Here is a 6,643-nt window from a genome sequence, read left to right on the forward strand (position 1 = left end):
CATTCCAAATGGAGGCACCTGCACAGGCAAAGACTTGGGGGCTGGGCACAACCAGAGGAAAAGGGGAGAGGGGGAGGGTGGGAGGAGGTTGTGCACCAGCTTTCTTCGCTCCCCACTGGGACCAAAGGACAAAGTGACCAAGGTTAGCTTCGTCAGCCTGCAACAGCTGTGGGGACAGCTTTATTGCAGAGGCCCCTGCTGGCTGCACAGGCAGAGCCCCCTTTGCCCAGGCCCCCGGAGAGTTCTTCCTGCTGAGGGAGGAGGTGGATGGGCGGATTTCACAGAGAACAAAGGGGCTGGAGGCTTGGGGGAGGGGATGAGCGAGGACCTCCGTGTGGAGCATGGTGACCCATGGCCCTTCCCTGGGTGGCCCTCAATGGGTTGGCTGGGCAGAGGGGACAGGAGGCGGCCTGCTACGGGCCCCAGAGCAGTCACACCCAGAGGGGTGCTGGAGCTAGGTGCTGGAGCTGGCGGGCTCACAAGAGCAGACTGTAAAAATATTCAGGAACTTTGTAAGCTGGTTGTTAAATTTTGGTAACTTGAAATTGGCCTTGATGGGTGTTTATACAGCATGGAAATTGGCAAAAAAGCAAGGATTTTTTTTTTTTTTAATTCTTCCACGGAGCTGATTAATCAGCACTTCACTGACAAGGGAGCCACAGCCACTAGCATCATGGGGCGGGTGGTAGCCAGAGACCCTTATCTAAAACACACCCTCCTGTGCAGGGCACGAGAAACAGCCAGGTACATCAGACACACTCAAGTGTCCCTGCTCTCAAGGGGCAACCGGTCTGTAGGGAGGCAGCAACAACAACAAAAAAACCACAACCTGGGATGTTCTCAACCAGGGAAATGATGCTAACAACAGCTGCTATATCTCGAGTCCCTCCTATGGGTCATGGTGCTGGGAACTTCTCCATCATCTCCGCTCCTCACAGCCGATCCCACTACACAGATGGGAAAAACGAAGCTCGACAAAGTCACCTGCCCGGGATCACACGGCTGGCAAAGTCACGTCCAAAAGCCACACCGTTCTCCCTCGGGCTTGTGTCAAGTTCCTTAACCGCTGCAGCGCCCTGCCTCCACACATCATGCTGCATGCCTGGGGCAGGTGCAGGGCTGGCAGTGGGAAAGGCTTCCCAAGAGTGGTGACATTCAGTCTGGGCTTTAAAGGATGAATAAGAATTTGCCGGTTTTAGGGCGCCAAGAAAGGCATTCCAGATGGGAGGAGAAGCCCAGGAGAAGGCATGGAGGAGTAAGAGGGCATGGGAAGTTTGGGGGAAGAGAGAACACGGTTGGATTACAAGGTTACATCATGGGGAAGCAGGCAAGATGGGAAGGTAGGTGGGACTTTAGTGAGAGGGGCCTTGAATGCCAGGCTAAGAGATGTGGTCTTTTATCCTAAAGGCTTGGGGGTCACGGAAGTGGAAGGTCCTGGGACCCATATCCGAGAACTATGTAAGTATTTCGGCGAGATTGCTACTATATCCGTTTTTACAAATTGCCCTGGAGCAAATGCTTCTCAAACCATCTGTGGAGAAGGACCATTTTTGAAAAAATTTCTAATCTGTCCCAGACTAATACTTTTATAAAGTACAAGGGAAAAATGAATTACTAGAAAAATAAAATGAAAAAAAAAATACCAGCCATTTGTTTTTATTATGAGATTCAAGACCTACAATTACTCTATCGGATTGCGCTACAAGTTTTCAACCCTCAGTTTCTGCGTTCACTTTGATAGAAAAGAGCTGGTCCAGGCAGTCTCTGTTATAGGCACACATCTAGGACAAATAAGGGTTCTCCTCGTGAGAGTGAAGCGCTGCCAAACAAATGCTATTCTGGAGATGAGGAATCTGTCGTCCAGAGAAGGTAAAGTGGCCTGCCCAAGATCACATAGCTGGTGAGAGGCAGGGCTAGGATTTAAACCCAGGGCTGTCTGCCTTATTGAGGCTGTCTGCCTCAATCCACCTGCCAGGTGCAGCCCAGACCCTCTCAGCAGAGCCCTCCAGCCTGGCCCTGTAGCCTTGTCCCTGCTCTTAACACAAGGTCAAGAGCCCTGCAGTGGGGGGAAATGGCACCATTGTAAGAAGGGAACTTCCTTGCCCAGGGTCCCACACCCGAGGTTGGCGGAAGCAGCCAGCCTCCGGGTCTCCTGACACAAGTCTGTCCTCAGTGTCGCCACTCTGCCTGCTTCTGTGCCTGTGCGCTGACCTCTAGGCCAGACAGAGCCAAGGAGGGCAAGGGAGGGAGGGGCACGAGGAGGCAGGGGACTCACCAATTGCTGGCAATTACACAGTGCTTTGTCATTCTTAATTAGCTCAGCAGCTCCATAGGCAAAGACCTCCCCGTGGAAGCAGAAGACAGCGGCTGGTGCTACCCAGGGGGGGGCAGACTGGGAGGGTAGGGGTCCCCCAGGAGCACTTTCCCCAACGCGTTTAGGTGCTGCTGCTTCTCCAACTGCAGAGGGCCACCCACTTGCTGGGCACATGCTGAGCACCAGAAGAGAGAACTTAAGTCGAGTCCTTAGATGCGTACTGGCCACCGCCTCGGTGCCAGGCACTGGTCAGCTGCTCCAGGGAACCCTGGGGTGAATGATGATTTCCAGCCCCCAGGCTTGAGACATACCCCGCTGCTGGGGGAAGCAAACAGGTTCAGTCATAAAACATGAATGACAACCAGAGTTACCATTTACTAAGCACCTGCCACATGGCAGGCACTAGGCCAAGCGGTTCCCACATATTATCCAATAGAAGCCTTACAAAGCCCTCTAAAGTGGGTATTATTCCTGCTGTACGGATGAGGAAACTGAAGCCCATTAGCTAGGATTGCATATATATAGATATAGATATAGATATAGATATAGATATAGATATAGATGGAGAATTTGGTTTTAAAGTTTTTGTTTGTTTGATAGAGAGAGTGAGTGGGGGGAGGGCCAGAGAGTAAGAGGGAGAGAGAGAATCTCCAAGCAAGCTTCTCAATCTTATCGTGGAGCCTGACATGGGGCTCAAACTCACGAACCGTGAGATCATGACCTGAGCTGAAACCAAGAGTCGGATGCTCAACTGACTGAGCCACCCAGGCGCCCCTGGAGGATTTGGTTCAGAGCCCAAGTATGTAGAACTCCAAGGTCAAACAGTTGACTAGGGGAGAGAGAGAGAGTGAGAGCGTGGGCGCGCGAGAAGAGGAAGCTTGTGAGGGAAGACAAGTGTGTGGGTAGCTACGACTGGGTATTGGGGAGGAGGCCAGCTAGACTTTCAGGGCAAAGGTGGGTAGGCTGGGAGAGTTGAGGAGGCCATCTGGCTGGATGTTTCTGGAAAAGGAAGCATCATGAGAAGGGTCTGAGGAGGGAAGGGTTCCGAACAAGTTGGTTAGAGTTGTTGGATCAGTGGGACACAGGAGGCAGGTCAGGTGAAAAGTCAGAACCAAGTCTCAGGAGGAATGTCTGGGCTCCTGACTCATCAGTAACCCAAGTTCCCTCCGATTCCTGGGGAGAGTGCTGTCTCAGACCTGGGCCTGAGGTGGAGGGGGAAGTCCTACCTCTCCAGTCGGGAGAGGGGGTGGGGGCTCTGGGGTGAGGCTGGACGACCCGCAGCTCGGACTGGGCCAGGTCCCAAACCCAAGAGGGCTCCCTTCCCTGGGGGCCAGTCAAGAACCATGATAAGAACAGTCATTCTACCTTTACTATTTAGCCAGTCAGGAGAGTGACTCCGATTTTATTAAAATACACAATATATATAGCACTCATTATAGGCCAGGCATAATTCTAAATACGTTCCAAACTTTAACTCTTTTAATCCCTACACTAATCCATGAGGTATAATCCCCACTTTACAGATGAGGAAACTGAAGTCCGTGGAATTTAAGTGACTTACTTAAGGTCACGAAGTAAAGAAGCAGGGGAGACAGGATCCCGGGTGCCAGTATCCATGTGTTTAACTACTGTGCTCTGCTGGTGGGGGAAAAGAAAATACACTCTGCTGTAAAGACTCCCATTTTACAGATGGAAAAACTAAGGCCAAGCCAGGTAAAGGGACTGGCTCAGGCAAGGAGGGAGGACAGATCACTGGAGGAAATCGGGGCTCCTGATCGTAGGCTAGGCTTCTGTCTTGGTCCCAGTGCAAGTCCGAGTGATAGCTGGAGAGAAGCTGAGAGCCCTCCCAACCCCTGGCACCCACTATCTCATCTGGGGTCCCAAAAGGGCCCAGGGCGGAGAAAACAGTAAGATTACAATCCTGGCACCCTTTTCCTAAAGACAAGAGCCAGTTATAACCACAGGTAGCTTCTCCCTCCCTTTTATTTATTTTCTTTCTCTCTTTTTTTTAAAGTTTATTTATTTATTTTGAGAGACAGAGAGTGACCAGGGAGGGGCAGAGGGAGACGGAGAGAAAATCCCAAGCAGGCGCTACACTGTCAGTGTGGAGACCTACTCAGGGCTTGAACCCAGGAATCGGGACATTGTGACCTGAGCTGAAATCAAGAGTCAGATGCTTAACCGACTGAGCCACCCAGGAGCTTCTATTTTTCTTTCTGATTACTAAAGGCTATACGACCACTGCAAAAATTTTTACAAAGTTAGGTCAGAGGAGCAAAAAGAAAAGAATAAAAAAAAATCACCTTAAAACCCCTCCTCGAATACCGGTATATGTTCAAGACTTCTCTGCTCCCTCTCGGTTTTTATAAGCATCCAAGCTGTGAAGCAAGAGACTTGGCTTCCGATGCTGGCTTGCTGTGTGTCCTTGGGCAAGTCCCTGCCCTTCCCTAGGCCTCAGGCTCCTTACCTGCGAAATGAGGGTTTGGACACGGTGACCTCAGAGGAGGCCCCTTGCCGCTCTGACCTTCTGTTCCTGCTTCTGTTCCTGGATTGGCAGAAGGGGCACGAGCCGGCTGCCCCTCTGCGGGGGATTCATGGCTGACAGCTCCCAGCAAGCCACCTCCGGGACGATGCGATGGCCCTGGAAACAGCCTTCCCTGCAGTCTCAGCATTCCCAGGCCCGCCTGCTCGCTAGGCCCATATGGTGCCCCCTGCCAGCTGGACACCACCAGCTGCCCTTCACCTGGCAGCCCTGGGTGACTGCTTTTCCTTCAGGCTCCAGAATGCTCTCCCCGCTGCCCCGGAACCTAGCTGGCTCAGGGTAAGAGAGCTGGGGGGCTCTGCCCTAAGGACCTATCTACCCATCGCCACAGCCCTTTGGGGAGAAGACAGCCTCATACGGTAAAAAAGATAGAGGGAGGGAGAGAAGAAGACAGGAAGGAACACTGACTGTAATCCAACTCCATTTGGACCCCTTGCTAGGCATTCAGGAATGAATCCGAAAAACGCACTGCCCTTGAAGGATGCAGAGTCTAGTGGAGGCAACAAGAGTAGAAACAGGCAGCAGAAACACTTGCAATGCTGAGAGCTCAGGCCTGTGAGATCCCAAAGGGAGAAGCCTACTAGATAGCAGTCAGGGAAGGCTTTCTGGAGGAGGCAACTTCATAGGTCAGTTCTCAAGAACAGGTGTCTGCCTTTCCAACTCAAGTTTTTAATTCTTACCGGCAGCCCTGTGGAATGGGTGTTGTTGCCCCTTTTACAGATGATGCTCGGAAAGGTGAGTTCACAACCACCAAATGAAGAAAAGCCAGGTTCAAATCCCCATGAGCCTGGGACAGAATGAGACAGAATGGCTGAAAAAGCACTTGGTTTATACTCTGAGAGAGGAATGTCAGTGGGGCCTCACTACCCAGCTGGGGATAGCACAGCCCCATTTCCCCCCCAACACAGGAACAGGACTCCTGTCTTCTGGGCGAGGAGCAGTCCTAGAGGCTGAAGTTCGCCTTGCTGAAGCATCCCCATCTAGAAGGAGCAAGGCTGTGGCATGAAGACAAGTGCTCTCTTTTGACTCCCTTCCGCAAAGCGTAACGGGAAGGCATAGGATCCTAGAGAGAATCCTAAATCCTGGCCTTAGAACATCTGTGCTTGAGGAATTCTAGAATCCACACTCCCCTCACAATGCCTCCTAGTAACCATGGCAGGGTCTGGGTCAAGGTCATGCGGCACCTGGCCCTTCCAGGTTGGAAGGATGGCTAGAAATAGGATCCCATTTCCTTTGACAGATAAAGATGAAGACATAGTGGGGGGGGGGGGGGGGGGGGGAAGAAATTGCCTAAGGTAACACAGCAAGTCAGTGTCAGAGCGTAACACCCAGGTCGTATCACTACCTGGGGGGTGGGGTGGGGCAGCCCAGATGCCCAGGTGGTGCCAGAGAGCATCCTGGGTGCTGTTGGAGGAGTAAAATCCCCAACCGGTCTTACTAAGGCAAACTTTTATAGTCCTGCGCAGTACTCAGCAAAGTTCTAATACCCCAACTCTCCTAAGCCTCGGACAAGACTCTTCTTTCCCACCCTAAATCTACCCATCTGTAAAATGGCCCCCAACTACCTTTCAGCTGGGCTGCTTAGAAATCCTAGGAATAAGGGGATTGGAAGAGGGAAGAAAAGAGGGGGCGTCTTGGGCTTTAGGCTCCCTACCTCAATGGCGCCCTTCACCGGGACAGCCTCGGGAAGGAGAGAGCAGGAGCCGGGCCAGGCGTGGCGAGGCAGAGCCGTCGGGGGCGGGCCCAGGGGCGGGGCCTAGCCGACCATCGCCCCGCCCCGTCGGGCG

The sequence above is a fragment of the Prionailurus bengalensis genome, chromosome C1 (assembly GCF_016509475.1).
Source record: "Prionailurus bengalensis isolate Pbe53 chromosome C1, Fcat_Pben_1.1_paternal_pri, whole genome shotgun sequence".
NCBI classification, from domain to species: Eukaryota; Metazoa; Chordata; class Mammalia; order Carnivora; family Felidae; genus Prionailurus; species Prionailurus bengalensis.